We start from the raw sequence: 15,199 nt of genomic DNA on the forward strand, positions 1-15,199 counted from the left end.
CAGGAAACCACAGCCAAAGCCAATCCATCACTCTAAGCTCTACTGGCCAACCACCCTACTGACTGGGCACTCTGCTGAGGCCTGCTCCGTCCCTGTTGCCACCCAGCTCAGACCCCAGGCCTCACAGCTTTGGCACCAACAAGCTGCTACAGGCATCTCCCCAGATGCACCTAGCAGCCTCAGGCAGCTACCCTCAATGTTGCCAGTCACCTGCCACCTCCCACCACCTCTACTACAGACAAACATTGGGCCCCCGCAGTCCACACAGGCCTGCTGCATGAACCTCCACCAGGTCCTCCCAGCACCAGGACTCCATATGCTACCACAGAGGAGACCCTTCAGCATCAGCAGAGCCACTACTCCACATGCATCTGCCAACACCCAGACCATCTGACAGAATTTGCCAACTCCATCTTACCTGCCACCGCACAAGCTCTGTGGTCCAGCACATAACCAGCTACAGACCTCATGAGTAACCCAAATGGGTCCACTCCCTGGGGGGCAATTCCATGTGGAATTTCAAAGCCCTCTGACCCAAGCCCCCTTCCAAAGGGAGGGATCATACCAGAACAGAACACAGACATAAGCTCTGTTCCTAAGCCTCCTGTGGCTACCTGGGATAGCCTGGGAACACAGCTCCAGGCCTATGCTAGCAGTCTACAAACCTGAAACTCTGAAAACCCCTTCCCACCAGGCCTAAAACTGGGACTATAAATAGCAGGCAGCCTCCCCCATCAAAAGACCATCTGCGCCCAATCAAGCCAGAAGGAAAGTTGATTACAGCAAGGCACATACAAGGTGCTATCAGGAATCTGCTCTGAGGACTATGGGGAGACTAAAGATCCCCCAAAGAACCCAAAAACCCATTCTTTAGGTTTTTTTTCTTCTTTATGTTTTGTTTTGTTAGTTTTTAATGACTGTTTATTGTTTGTTTTCATTTCTATGTGATACTTATGTGTATTGCGATTTAGGATTTGATATTCCACTTAAAGCTTCTATTTTGGGTATTTACCCAAATGATCATAAACAAAACCATACTAAAGTTCACAGCACGACTATCTTTATTGCAGCGTTATTTACCATAGCTAAGATATGGAAGCAACCCAGATGCCCCTCAGTAGATGAATGGATCAAGAAAATGTGGTATATATACACAATGGAATTCTATGCCTCCATCATGATGAATGACATTGCCCCATTTGTTAGGAAATGGTAAGACGGAAAAAATTCTATTAAGTGAAGTAAGGCAGGCCCAAAGAAACATAGGTCCCATGGTTTCCCTTATTTGCAATAACTAGTATATGTCTGAGACAAGCAGAAATGGTCAGATAAGTTGATGTTAGATGAAATGAACCTCAAGATAAGAATTAAAATGTTTTTTTTCTTTCTTGCAATTGTTTCTAACATATTTATAAGATGATTTTTTGTTGTTTTGTATCCCACTCCCACGGTATAACTCCTGTTTTCGATATTGGTATAATTTGTGGAGGGGAAGGGAAAAAACAAATTGTTTAAATAAGGATACAGGTGGACCCATTGCAACAATGAGATGTACCAGACATTATGTTGAAAAACGGAAAAAGGAACTTTACTAATTTGGTCTGGGGGTGGCGAGGGATGGGGGGGAGATGGGAAGGGGAAAGAAAGGAGGAGGCAACAATGCTTGATAAGAAATGTACTATTACCTGGCCCATGTAATTGTAACCCCTCTGTACAATTATTTTCACAATAAAAAAAAGAATGGCAAAAAAAGAAATATGTAATCACAGCCAGAATCAAGGCACAGTTTCCCCAAAAAGTATGGATAAAAATGTAGGGGCACAAAAACACCTCTCAGTCTTAACCCTTAATATTTAATGGTTTTAACTCTCCAATTAAGAGACATAGATTGTCCAGTTGGATCAACAAGCAAGATCCTTCTATCTTCTGGCTTCAAGAGAAACACCTTGCCCACAAAAATAAACATATTCTGAAAGTGAAAGGCAAATGCCCCCCCATAAACAGGTGGGAGTTGGCGATCCTAATATCTGATAAAATAGGCTTCAAATGAAAAACAATGAGAACTTATCAAGAAGGTCATTACATAATAAATAAGGGATCTCTCCTTCAGGAGGATATTACAATTCTAAATATCTACTCACCAAATAACAGAGCACCAAAATTTATCCAAGAAACACTTCTTTCCCTCAAATCTCACATAGAGATTAATTGTGAGGGACTTTAATACACCACTATCCCCACTAGATAGATCAACCTGGCAAAAACTCAACAGAGAAACCTTGGATCTTAAAATCTGCATAGTTCCACTAGACTTAATAGACATCTACTGAATATTTTACCCAACAGCATCAGATTACACCTTCTTCTCAGCAGAACATGGAACATTCTCCAAAATAAACCACATTCTAGGCCACAAAGCAAATCTGTCCAAATTCAGAAACATCAAAATTATACCTTGCATTCTCTCAGACCACAAGGGAATTAAATTAGAATTCAACACCAAAAGCCACCAAAGAAAATATTGTAACACATAAAGGCTGAACAACACACTGTTGAACCTCCAGTGGGTGGTGGAAGAGATTAGAAAGAAAATCCAAATGTTCATGATATTCAACAAAAATTATCACATAAATTACCAGCTCCTCTTGGACACAGCAAAGGCAGTACTCACAGGCAAGTTTAGAGCTCTGAGTTCATACATCAACAAATTGGAGAGACCTGAAACCAACCATTTAAAGAGGCACCTGAAGCTCCTTGAAAAAGAACAAGATAACCCCTATTCAATAGACAGAAACAAATAATTAAAATTAAGTCAGAATTAGATGAATTAGAGACCAAAAAAAACTATAAAAAGAATTAACAAAACAAAGAGTTGGTTCTTCAAAAAAAATAATAAAATTGACAGACCCTTAGCAAATCTTGTGAGATAAAAAAGAGAACACACCTAAATAAACAAACTCAGAGATGAGAATGGAAACATCACTACAGAAACAGCCAAGATTCAGAATATAAGGGAATACTTCTAAAACCTTTATGCTAATTAGTTTGAGAATCTGAAAGATACAGACAAATTTCTAGCAAATATTGGCATGCCCAAACTAAACCAAGATGATTTAAACCAACTTAACAGACCCATATCAAGCATCAAAATAGAAGCAGCAATAAAAGACCTCCCACCAAAGAAAAGTCCAGGACCCGGTGGATTTACAGCTGAATTATACAAGGCCTTGAAAGCAAAACTCATACCAATACTCCTCTATCTCTTTAAGGAAACTGAAAGCAAAAATTTACTACCACACTCTTTTTATGAAACCAGCATAAACCTCATTCCCACACCAGGCAGGATCTCATCAAAGTAAAAGAAATATAGACCCATTTCTTTGTTGAATATCAACACAAAATTTCTCAACAAAATCTTGGCCAATCGACTTCAACAACTCATGAAAAGAATCATATACCACTATCAAACAGGATTCATTTCAGGGAGGCAAAGCTTGTTCAATTTACAAAACAATAAAATCCATCACAGCAACAAGAGAAAGTATAAGAACCACATGGTTATCTCAATAGATGCAGAAAAAGCATTTGAAAAGATCCAACACCTGTTTATTGTGAAAGCTCTGGAAAAACTAGGAATCCATGGAACATTCCTAAACATAATAAGGGATATGTTTGACAAACCTATAGCCAGCATTATAGTTAATGGTGAAAAGTTAAAAACATGTCCTCTAAATTCAGGAATGAGACAAGGGTGTCTAGTCTCTACACTCTTCTTCAACCTAGTATTAGAATGCCTAGCTACAGCAATAAGACAAGATGCAGACAAAAAGGGGATCCAAAAAGGAAAGATGAAGTAAAATTTTCCCTCTTTGCAGATGACATGATCTTGTATTTAAAGAACCCCATGGATTCCACTCCCAAGTTACTTGAACTGATTGGCAACTTTGGCAAGTAGCAGGGTATAAAATTAACCCTCAATGGCTTTCCTGTATGCCAATAATGAGAAGAGCTAGGCTGAAATTAGGAAAGCAACCCTTTTTCTAATAGCCCCACATAAAAATAAAATACTTAGAAGTTAATTTAACAAAAGAGGTGAAGGACTTGTATGTTGAAAATTTTAAAAACTTGAAAAAGGAAATTAAAGCAGAAGTAAGAAAGTGAAAAAACCTCCATGCTCTTGGATTGGGAGAATTATCATCGTGAAAATGGCAATACTTCCCAAGTCTATCTACAAATTCAATGTGATACCTATCAATATTCCTACCTCATTCTTCAATGAAATAGAAGAAGCAATCCAAAAATTCATATGAAACAATAAAAGACCCCCCCATAGTAGAAACAATCCTTAGTAGAAAGAACAGTGCTGAAGGAATATCAATATCAAATTTCAAATTCTACTACAAAGCCATTGTAATCAAAACAGCTTGGTACTGGCACAAGAACAGACATGAGGACCAATGGAATATGACTGAAAACCCACAGAACTATAGCCACCTAATCCTTGACAAGGGAGCTAAAGTAGTAGAATGAAAGAAAAACCTTTTCAGTAAATAGTGCCGGCAAAATTGGTTAAACACTTGTAGAAAAGAAACTAGATCTGTATATATCACTCTGCACACGAAACAACTCCAATGGATCAAAGATCTCAAAATAAAAGCAGACTCCATGAAAACATTACAGGAAGAAATAGGGGAAACTCTAGGGCTCCTTGGCACAGGCCAAAATTTTCTTAATAGACACCCAGAAGCACAACAAATCAAAGAAAGTTTGGTCAAATGGGATTGAATGAAACTGCAGAGCTCAAAGAACATAGGTAGCAAGATCAATAGAAAGCCCACAGACTGGGAGATCTTCACTAGCCATACAATGGACAAGGGTCTCATATCTAAAATATAATTAGACCTCAAAAAACTAAATCCCCCAACAATATATCCTCAGAGAAACAACTGCCTGATTAACAAATGGGCTAAAGACTTAAAGAGACTTCTCTGATGAGGAAATAAGAATGGCCAATAGACACATGAAAAAATGCTCAACATCTCTAGCCAAAAAACAAATGCAAATCAAGAAAACTCTGAGATTCCACCTCACCCCAGCTAGAATCGACGAACAACAGATGCTGGAGGGGATGTGGCCAAAAGGGAACCCTACTGTATTGCTGGTGGAAGTATAAACTTGTTCAACCACTCTGGGAAGCACTATGGAGATTTGTCAAAAGATTCCACATAGAGCTCCCTTATGACCCAGCAATCCCACTTTGGAGCATTTACTCAAATGATCACAGACAAGGTCATACCAAAGCTACCAGCACAACCATGGTTATTGCAGCATTATTTACCATAGCTAAGATATGGAACCAACACAGATGCCCCTCGGTAGATGAAAATGGATCAAGGAAATGTGATATATGTGTGTGTGTGTGTGTGTGTGTGTATACATATATATATATAGATATAGATATATGAATTCTATGCCTCTGTCAGAAAGAATGGCATTGCCTCTTTCATTAGGAAATAGAAAGACTTGGGAAAAAATATATTAAGTGAAGTAATCCAGGCCCAATGAAACATAGGTCCCATGGTTTCCCATGTTTGCAGTGACTAGTACATGTGTCGGACAAGTAGAGAAGGTCAAAGGCTATGTACATAGGACCACATGAGCTAATGTTAAGCAAAATGTACCCCAAGACAGGGACACAAGAAGTTTTTTTTTTCTTCTCTTTCTTGCTAATGTTATTAATGTACTTACAATGCACTATGGGATTCTTTTGTTTCCATTTTATGTTCTTCCCCCATGGTATAACCCCTGTTTTCACTGGATTTGGTGCTGGTGTTCTGCATCTTGTATATACATTTTTGTAATTTGGGGAGGGGAAGGGATATTGCAGAACTCTTAAATGGGGATACAGGTTGACTCATTGTGATGACGAGATGTGCAGGACAGTATATTGAAAATGAATGTTACAATGTTGGGTTCGGGGGGTGAGACGAGTTGGGGAGGTGGGGAGGGAAGTGATAGTAGGGGAAAATAAAGTAGTAGGTAACAACGCTCGCTATAAAATGTGCTCATTACCATACTCATGTAACTGTAACCCCTCTGTACAACATTTTTACAATAAAAAAGATTAAAAAATACTTACAGACAATATATTTCCCCTTAAACTTCACACTATCTCAGTAAACTGCAACATTCAGTAAAAGAGAAGGAAAAAGAAAGAGCAGCTCTTTCTCTCTGACCTTGCTTGGTAGCCCAAAATAATTAATTATTGTGCTCTGGGGCTTAAGCAAGGATAGTAGTAGTAGTAGTAATAGTAGCAGTAGTAGTAGTCCCTTGTGGGGCTTGAACTCTGGGCCTGGGCCCTGTTCCTCAGCTCTTCAGCTCAAGACAGGCGCTCTACTGGTGGAGCCACAGTGACACTCCGGTATTCTGAGTGGTTTATTGGAGATAAAAGTCTCGTGGACTTTCCTGCCAGGCTGGCTTTGAACCACGATTCTCAAATCTCAGACTACTGAGTCGCTAGGATTATAGGCATGAGCCACTGGCACCCAGCTAAGGGTAGTATTTTTAAGACTTTTATAGCTGCAAAAACACTTGAAAAAATGACTCTTGATTACATAAGTGTTTGCAAAGGAAAACATTTATCTCAAATATGAATATATGTCTTGAAGAGAATGACAAGCAGTATCCATTAGTTGTTAAAGGAACGCTCGAACATTTAGATAATACAGGCACAAATTGGACATATATGCATGCATATATATACATATATATATATATATGTATATATATATATACACACATACCAGTTTAATAGAATGAGTAAATGTAAAATGTACCATGTGTGTTCATAAATATCCTTGATATCAGAACCCTTATCCACATGTTATCTGTTGTGCCACAGCCTTGTCGAGGCTATATCCTATCTTATCTTTCCTTTAGTATAAATTTTATTGGTCTTTCCTTTGATACGTCCTAAAATTATTTTTTGAGACAACATCATTAACTCAAGTCAGGTAGAGGCCTGATTTTAGATATGATCTTGCTTCTGGATCAGGTCCTATCATAGTTGGAATGATAAGCATGCATTGACATAGCCCAGTCTCTTCCATTAGGATAGAATTTCTTAGATTTTTATACATGAGCCATGTAGCTAGGGCTAATATGGATATGCCACTGTGTCCAGCTATAGGTTGAAAGGGGGAGGGTCTCACAAACTTTTATGTCCTGGTTGGTGTTTAACCATAATCATTTCCTTCTCAATTTCCTAAGTATTATGGGTTATAGGTGTAAGCCAGTAATATGTAGCTTAGAATATGAATTTGATAATTTCACTTAAAGAGTAAGTGAGATACTGTAATAATTCAAGTTTAAAATAGTGAAATTATATTTATTAAAATTACACTTATTAATGAGGAAAAACTCTACTTCTAAATTAACTATGTTCTTAGGTCTTTGTGTTTATGAGCCAAATCTATGCTCACTTGGAATAGAGAATACCAGTAATTATTCTAATTTCTGCTACTAAATAGCAGCATATGAAATGCAGTAATATGGATTTTGAATGCAGCGTCAAAGCAATATTATTCAAAACTAAACAATTCTAGATTCTTCATCAGCAGCATTTGTTCAGAGTAGCACTTATAGTCTATTTGTTTTGCTCTTTATTATATTAGATGGTTGTCATCAAGTATATGTACTAAACCATTTCCTTATGATCTATCCTTAAGCCTAAACATTTAATTTTATATGTTGAAAAATGAACTTTACGATTTAGGCAGGGGTGGAGAATGTAGTTGCAGAGGTGGGAGGGAAGAGATGGTAGGGGAAAAACAAAGGAGGAGGTAACAATGCGTGATAGGAAATGTACTCATTACCTTGCTCATGTATTGTAATCCCTCTGTACAATATTTTTACGATAAAAAGTATAAAACATAAATAAATAATTACATTAGAAATAATGAATGAAAGCATAAAGTAAATAAAAATGTTTAAAATAAAAAAGTTAAATTTATATTTGTTAAATCTAATTCTTTGACCTATTTTCTTTTCTTTGGTAAATGTCTTAAACAGTGTAAAATAATATTAAAAGAGGAGTAAGTTTTACCCTTGGATAAACAAATTTATATTTCCAGTCAGTTCTTTAAAAATATTTGCTATCTTTAAGTAGCTGTACAAAGGAGGTTATAGACATTTCTTAATGTGTTATTCCTGCCCTACTCCTTTCCTAAAAATAAATATGCTTCATTTTGGTTGAAGAAAATATTTTGTATTTTCTTTATTTCACTTTTACAGTATTTGTTTACTGTGTATTACTTTGAAAAAGTTTTCTTAAAATAATTTGATATTCATACATATTAAGATCACTCATATTTGCACCTTTTGTTCATTGTTCACTAAACCAGAAAATTTAAGTCCACATTACTTTCCATTGGTAAGTTTTCAACTATGAATCACAGGATACTGTTGTCATTTTTCAATGGTTACAGCAAAAAATATTATAATTTAAATACTTATTTTAATTGTTCTGTGAACAAAATTGCTTACAGCTTTTCCATTGTTAAAATTGTATTTTCTTTATATTCTTTTAAAGTTCTTTTCAACTTCTATATTTTGTATTTATTTTATATTTATTTTATTTTGTATTTATTTTTGTATTTTTAATTATCAAATATTAGCAATGAAACATGACATTTTTGGTAATGTCTTAACTTGTAATTTTGTAAAATATTTTATTCTCATCAGTTTTTTCAAGTGTTTAAGTTTTTAATATTAGAAATTATTCGTATATATGAAGAATTTCTGTCTCATCCATCTTCAATAATTTGTCAGATATTTTTCCAGCCAGAGGAAAATGAATGTATTGAATTAGAAGAACCTACACTTCACACTAAAGCCTTCATATTAGTAGTTTAGTCCATTTCAATTACATTTGACATACCATGAACTGTGTGCAAACAGGAACAGGTTTCTCAGCAGGAGCAATTGTACTTTAAAGTTTAGAGGGCTGTGAACAAATTTTAGAAAGCTTCAATTTTCTATAATGTTTGGATGTGGTCCTGATGTATAAGTTCTACAGTGAAAAGCCATAATCTGTGTCATCCCTGATCATCTCACAGGCTGACCAGAATAGGGGACCTGTTGCAGCTTGAAAATGTTATATGATGGCTCAAAAGCTATTCTGAACGAATAGCACTGGGTATATTCTGAGATAGATAAGATTTTGCCACACCAGACTTGGAAAGATGTCCATCACCATGTTGATCTGGTGAATGTTTTGCATAAAGTTATTCAGTTATGCTGCCGCTACTGGATAAGAATTGAGTATAGGAATGCTGTTAGTTTACATAGTATTATAGTTGTATTTGTACTTCATTCCTGATATAGAGAACCTGACAGTATTTTCTTTGTGCAACAGACAATGCTTCTGTAATCACAACTCTTCCACTGATTGCTAGATTGCTATGGCAGATTTATTAGATTCTTTTCTTTTTTTTGTCAGTCGTGGTGCTTGAACTCTGGACTTGGGTGCTATTCCTGTATTCTTCAGCTCAAACGAGTGCTCTAGCGCTTGAGCCACAGTGCCACTTCCAGTTCTCTAGTGGTTTATTGGAGATGAGTCTCACAGACTTTCCTGCCCAGGCTGGCTTTGAACCTCGATCCTCAGATCTCAGCCTTCTGAGTAGCTAGGATTATAGGAGTGAGCCACAGGCTTCCAGCAGATTTATTAGGTTCTTGAGGAGATATAAAGCCTACACAGCCCAAGTCATCACTGTTGCTGGGCTCTATTATGATCCTGGATGTAGTGATTGTGCATAAAAAGGGATTCTCTTTCTGGTCATTTATCATGAAAATCATCTTGAACATTTCTTGGTCAAATATTGTCACGTTTACACCTAGTTGTTACTATGTTATTGGCTCAAATTAGGTATCTATCTTTCCTTCCTTCTTTCCATCCCTCCTCCCTCTTTAATATCCTGTTTTCTACTAAGATTTAACATGATTAACATGATTTACACTAAGAACCAAGACATTCACGATCCATATTACTTATACTAGTCTTTATGTTAAAATTGGCAAGCCTTTATGTAAACATTTGTTTTAGTAGTTAGTTCTGTTCCCCTTTCTTTGAAAAATGTACAACTTTCAAAAAATTGGTTTTCAGAGACATCCAATTCATCTTTATAATTTTTCTTCAAGCAGCTTCTTATTTCTCAATACGTATAGAATCCCAATCCCTTGATCAATTTTCACAGGTCAATATTTTATGAGAACAGTTCCTCTTAAATTCTTTATATTAATATATATTAATGGCAAAAAGTGGTTCCATTGTGACATTAATATACAAGAATATATCGTATTTCAATCATATTCATCTTCTGTCCTTGTCCCCCTATTTTGCAATTTTAATGGGCTTTCTGTTATTTTCACATATTCATATAATGTACTTCCATCATGATTACCCCCACATTACCCTCTGCTTGCCTCCTCTCACTCCTGCTTTTTCTTTCCTAGGAAATCTCCCTTTTACATTCATACATTTATATTTCAAAAGAGAAAATATACATACAAGAACTTTTAATATGCACAAGTTTTGCCGAATGTATCTCCCACTCCACTCATATGAAGTGATGAACCATGTTGCCACCCCATAATATGCAATGGTCTTTTATTAATAATGTCAGAATTTATAGTGTCTAGAACTCAGTGTCAATATTCAGGAAGAAGTTCATATAGCCATTGCCCAAACTGCACTTGACAAAGTTAGAGAAGACAGATGGGGAAGCTAATTCCAGTAATCCCAAAATTCTCACACACAATGATTTCATTCCTTTCTGGATGCGTGCTGGTCTCCAAGGTAAAGAGGACATTTCGAAGCCATGAAAGAATCATTTGTCTTGAACTAGATCTTTAAGGGAAGTCTAGGGTAAGATTTTGACCAGACATGAAGACCTGAAATCTCTCAGTGGAGGACAGAGTCAATCAATCGATAATGAAGTACAGAAGTGCTCCATAGACTGGCCTATTTCTCAGAAAAAGCATAAACAGAATACAGCCAAAACAAAAGCTCTCAAATTCAGAGAATGGAAAAAGTTGAATTCGCTTTACATTTATGTCCTGATGTCTTAGGCATAGATGATAGGTAACCAGGGATAGGGGGGAAGCAGGTGCAGCTACACAAATGTTGGTTTGAGATGGAATTTGATTTCTTCCTTGGCTTAATTATACACTACCCTCAGCCCCTACTTAATTATTTATTTACTTTTCCTCCCCATCCTCTCCTTCTCCCTTCCTTTTATCACTGTGTGAGTGTGTGTGCATGCATCTTTGTCTTTAAGTAATTTTCCAGTAATGTAGAGGAAGAGAGACATGATAAAAATAATATTTGCATGTTTGGACTCACTGTTGTAATATCCTGAAAGTGTTTGTGTTTTAGTGCTTTCTGTTTTGATTTTATTTCTGTTTTGATTTTATTTCTGTTTTGTTTTTCTTTAAAATGCTCTATTTATCTACAACAAAATGGAAAGAACATTACTTCTCTGATAGTAATTAAATTTCTTTACATAGTATTTTTGATTATCTTCTATGCTTACATTTTATTTTCTAATCAATAAAAAAAGCCCAAGCTTTGTTTTGCTTATATAATTGAAATATGGTCATTTTCAGGGATAACAAAGTTTTCAAATATTTAAATATCAGTAAGAAAATATCACATTCAGAGCATAATGCAAGAACATCTTATTACTAGATTACCTTTGAAATGTTAAATGGATAAATATACTATTTTGTTTTTAAATAGAAAATTTATGAATAATAATTAGGGGATTCTAAGTAGAAATGAAATGAATTTTCCAAAACATTCACTCTAACCACTCTGGTTGGGTATAGATTTATACCCTATTATCAGTGGAATTTGGTAACAAATCTAGGAAGTTATTAATAGCTCACTAAATGTTGAGCAAATCTCTAAATCTTAAAAAATGGTTATACTCTTTTCTGGTTGCTTCCAAAAATAACCTTGATGTGATAAAAAGGAAAATTTTATCCTATAGCTTTCTCTATTTTGTATTTTATCTTAGTCTAATACATTAGGGAAAATATTTGCAAATTGTCATTGGCCTAACTAGGAAGACTGATAAAATAAGGAAATCATTAAAATCTATTTTTAAAAAGTACAGAAGGATAGAAGACAGAATAATATTTAAAACCAATAGAGATCAAAATGCATTACATACATAAGAGGCAATATTACAATGAAACAATTTGCATTATTAATTTATGGTGAAATAAACAAAATAGTTAATATTTATTGTGTAACTTGATTTCAGTAATTCATTTACTCTATTCCAAAACTTTATGAAGTTAATGCTTCCACTTCCATTTTACATGTAAAATACACGGCAATACAACAGTAAAGAAGATGACAAAAATGCCTATCTAGTAAATCAAAAGTTGAATATGAACACAGACATTCTTCCTACGACCTTTATACTTGTTACTGCACTAATTTACCTACCTTATATGTACCTATCTATTAACATTTCTATCAGACTTGAAATCAAATCAAATACTGAAAGAAAAGTAGAGATATGAATGAATGTAGTTCTGTGAATCCTGACAACGGACTTGACAAAGTCTCAAACATTGCAGATTTCTTGAAATGTACTTCATTGCAGATTAGTCCGACTCAATTTCAAAAGTATTTCTTATGATCAGATGGTTATGATAAACGGCACAGCCATTATGCTTCAAACGGGCTTTGGTAACTCCCAAACCCACTAAGCCCATGTGACAAGATGTTATACCTTCTATATTTAAGCAAATTCGTTTAAAAATACTTTGAATTTTTAACATTGACTTTACATCCATTGTCTTTTTAAAAATTAATATGACATTAGGATACAACAAACACCTAATGGATAGTATTCCATAATGTGCTCTTATTCTTGGTCATCCTAGTTTACAATTTATGCTGTCATCATCTATGAAACTATGTTATCATAAGGATTAATAATATCATGGAAAATAAAATTTGACCTAAAATCATTGTCTTAGATTTTCAAGTTGAACAAACATATGCTGTGAATAATAGTTGCAGAGTGACTAACATTTTATAGAGAAATTAAAACTAGTATCGTACATATGATGTCACTCATATCACTGTTAATTAAGGTTTAGAAATCTAGGGAGCAAAAGTACACTGCAAATTTTAATATGTTGAGCATTAATTTCATTGTGTCAATTTGTTAAAGTGCCAAGTAATGATTTTACAAATAATTAGACTTTAACAGGCAGAAATTAATTTATGCCCTTTTCATTTTTATGATGCATGTAAAGATAGATGTACTATCACATAAGCTGTTGTTTTTAGGAACAAAACATCTTTTAATGTCCTAACAAATATGAAATATTACATGTCAGTAACCAATCAGTGACTGTATCAAATACATTAAAGGTGTTTCTTCTATAAGCTACTTTTAAACAAAGTGAATACATCATGGCTTAGCAAGATAGAAAGTTTCCAGACAACTCTTTCTGAAAAAAAAGTTAATGAACCATTAAAGTCAAAAGGCAATGGTTACAGGTTAGTAAAATTGTTATTGTAATATTTGAGATTTATATATCCATGGATGGGGTCCTTCTGTCTTGTCTAGACTTATTCATTAAAACTGACTTTAGAAGTATTTTAATGTTATATTTTATATCAATTCAATTTTAAAAAATTCAGTACTTAGAATATAGCCTAATCAGAAAGACCCTTTATATTTCTGCTTTATTTTGCTGGTCGCATTTCCTTATAGACTAAACTTCTATGCTTTTTTTCAGCACTCCTTTCCAAAAATCATAGCAAAAAGATTGAAAAAGAATATACCAGGCTTAATGGTAGCAAGCAATGTATGGTAAGAAAGGCATTTAAATAAAAATTTTCATACTTTCTGAGAAGAACCAGTTAAGAGCTTTAATGGGAAAATTTTACTGAAATTAATTTCTGCATTTTGGCCTACTAAAATTTTTGTAGCTTAAGTTGTAAAATTTAGTGAAATATTTTTAGGGATATAAAGTTTATTAAAAATTCAGAATGTAATGTAAGAAGATTTTTTTGGGGGGGGGCTTAAACTCTGGGCCTGGATGCTGTCCCTGAGCTCTTCCCCTCAAGGCTAGTGCTCTACCACTTCCAAATGGGATTTCATGAGACTGCAGAGCTTCTGCATGGCAAAGGACATAGCTAGAAAAATCAACAGAAAGCCCTCGGATTGGGAGAAAAACTTCAATAGCCATACGACGGATAATGGTCTCATATATAAGATATAAATGGAACTCAAAATATTAAATCCCCCAACAACAAATCCTCAAAGAAACAATTCCCTGATAAATAAGTGGGCTAAAGACTTAAAGAGAAACTTTTATGAAGAGGAAATGGCCAAAAGACACATGAAGAAAGGTTCAACCTCTCTAGCCATAAAAGAAATGCAAATCAAAACAACATTGAGGTTCCACTTCACCCCAGTTAGAATGGCCATAATCAAGAACAACAGATGCTGGAGGGGACGTGGCCAGAAGGGAACCCTACTGCATTGTTGGTGGGAATGTAAACTTGTTCAACAACTTTGGAGAGCAGTATGGAGGTTCTTCAAAAGACTCCACATAGAGCTCCCCTTTGACCCAGCAATTCAACTTCTGGGCATTTACCCAAATGATCACAAACAAGATTATACTAAAGCTATCAGCACATCTATGTTTATTGCAGCATTATTTACCATAGCTAAGATATGGAATCAACCCAGGTGTCCCTCAGTAGATGAATACATCAAGAAAATGCAGTATATACCTACAATGGAATTCTATGCCTCCATCAAAAGGAATAACATTGCTCCATTTGTCAGGAAATGGAAAGACTTTGAAAAAATTATATTAAATTAAGGCCCAAAGAAACATAGGAATGGTGGTTTCCCTTATTTACAATAACTAGTATATGTCTGAGACAAGTAGAAAAGGTCAAAAGCTATGTACATATGACCAAATAAGATGAAGTTAACTGAAATGGACCCCAAGATAGGGACACATGTGGTTTTTTCTTTCTTTTTTTAATTTATTTATTTATTTTTTATTTGTGAACATACTGTACAGAGGGGTTACAATTACATGGGCAGGATAATGCGTACATTTCTTACCAAGCATTGCAGCCTCCTCCTTTGGTTTA

This window comes from Dipodomys ordii, unplaced genomic scaffold (assembly GCF_000151885.1).
Source record: "Dipodomys ordii isolate 6190 unplaced genomic scaffold, Dord_2.0 Scaffold80, whole genome shotgun sequence".
Classification (NCBI taxonomy): Eukaryota; Metazoa; Chordata; class Mammalia; order Rodentia; family Heteromyidae; genus Dipodomys; species Dipodomys ordii.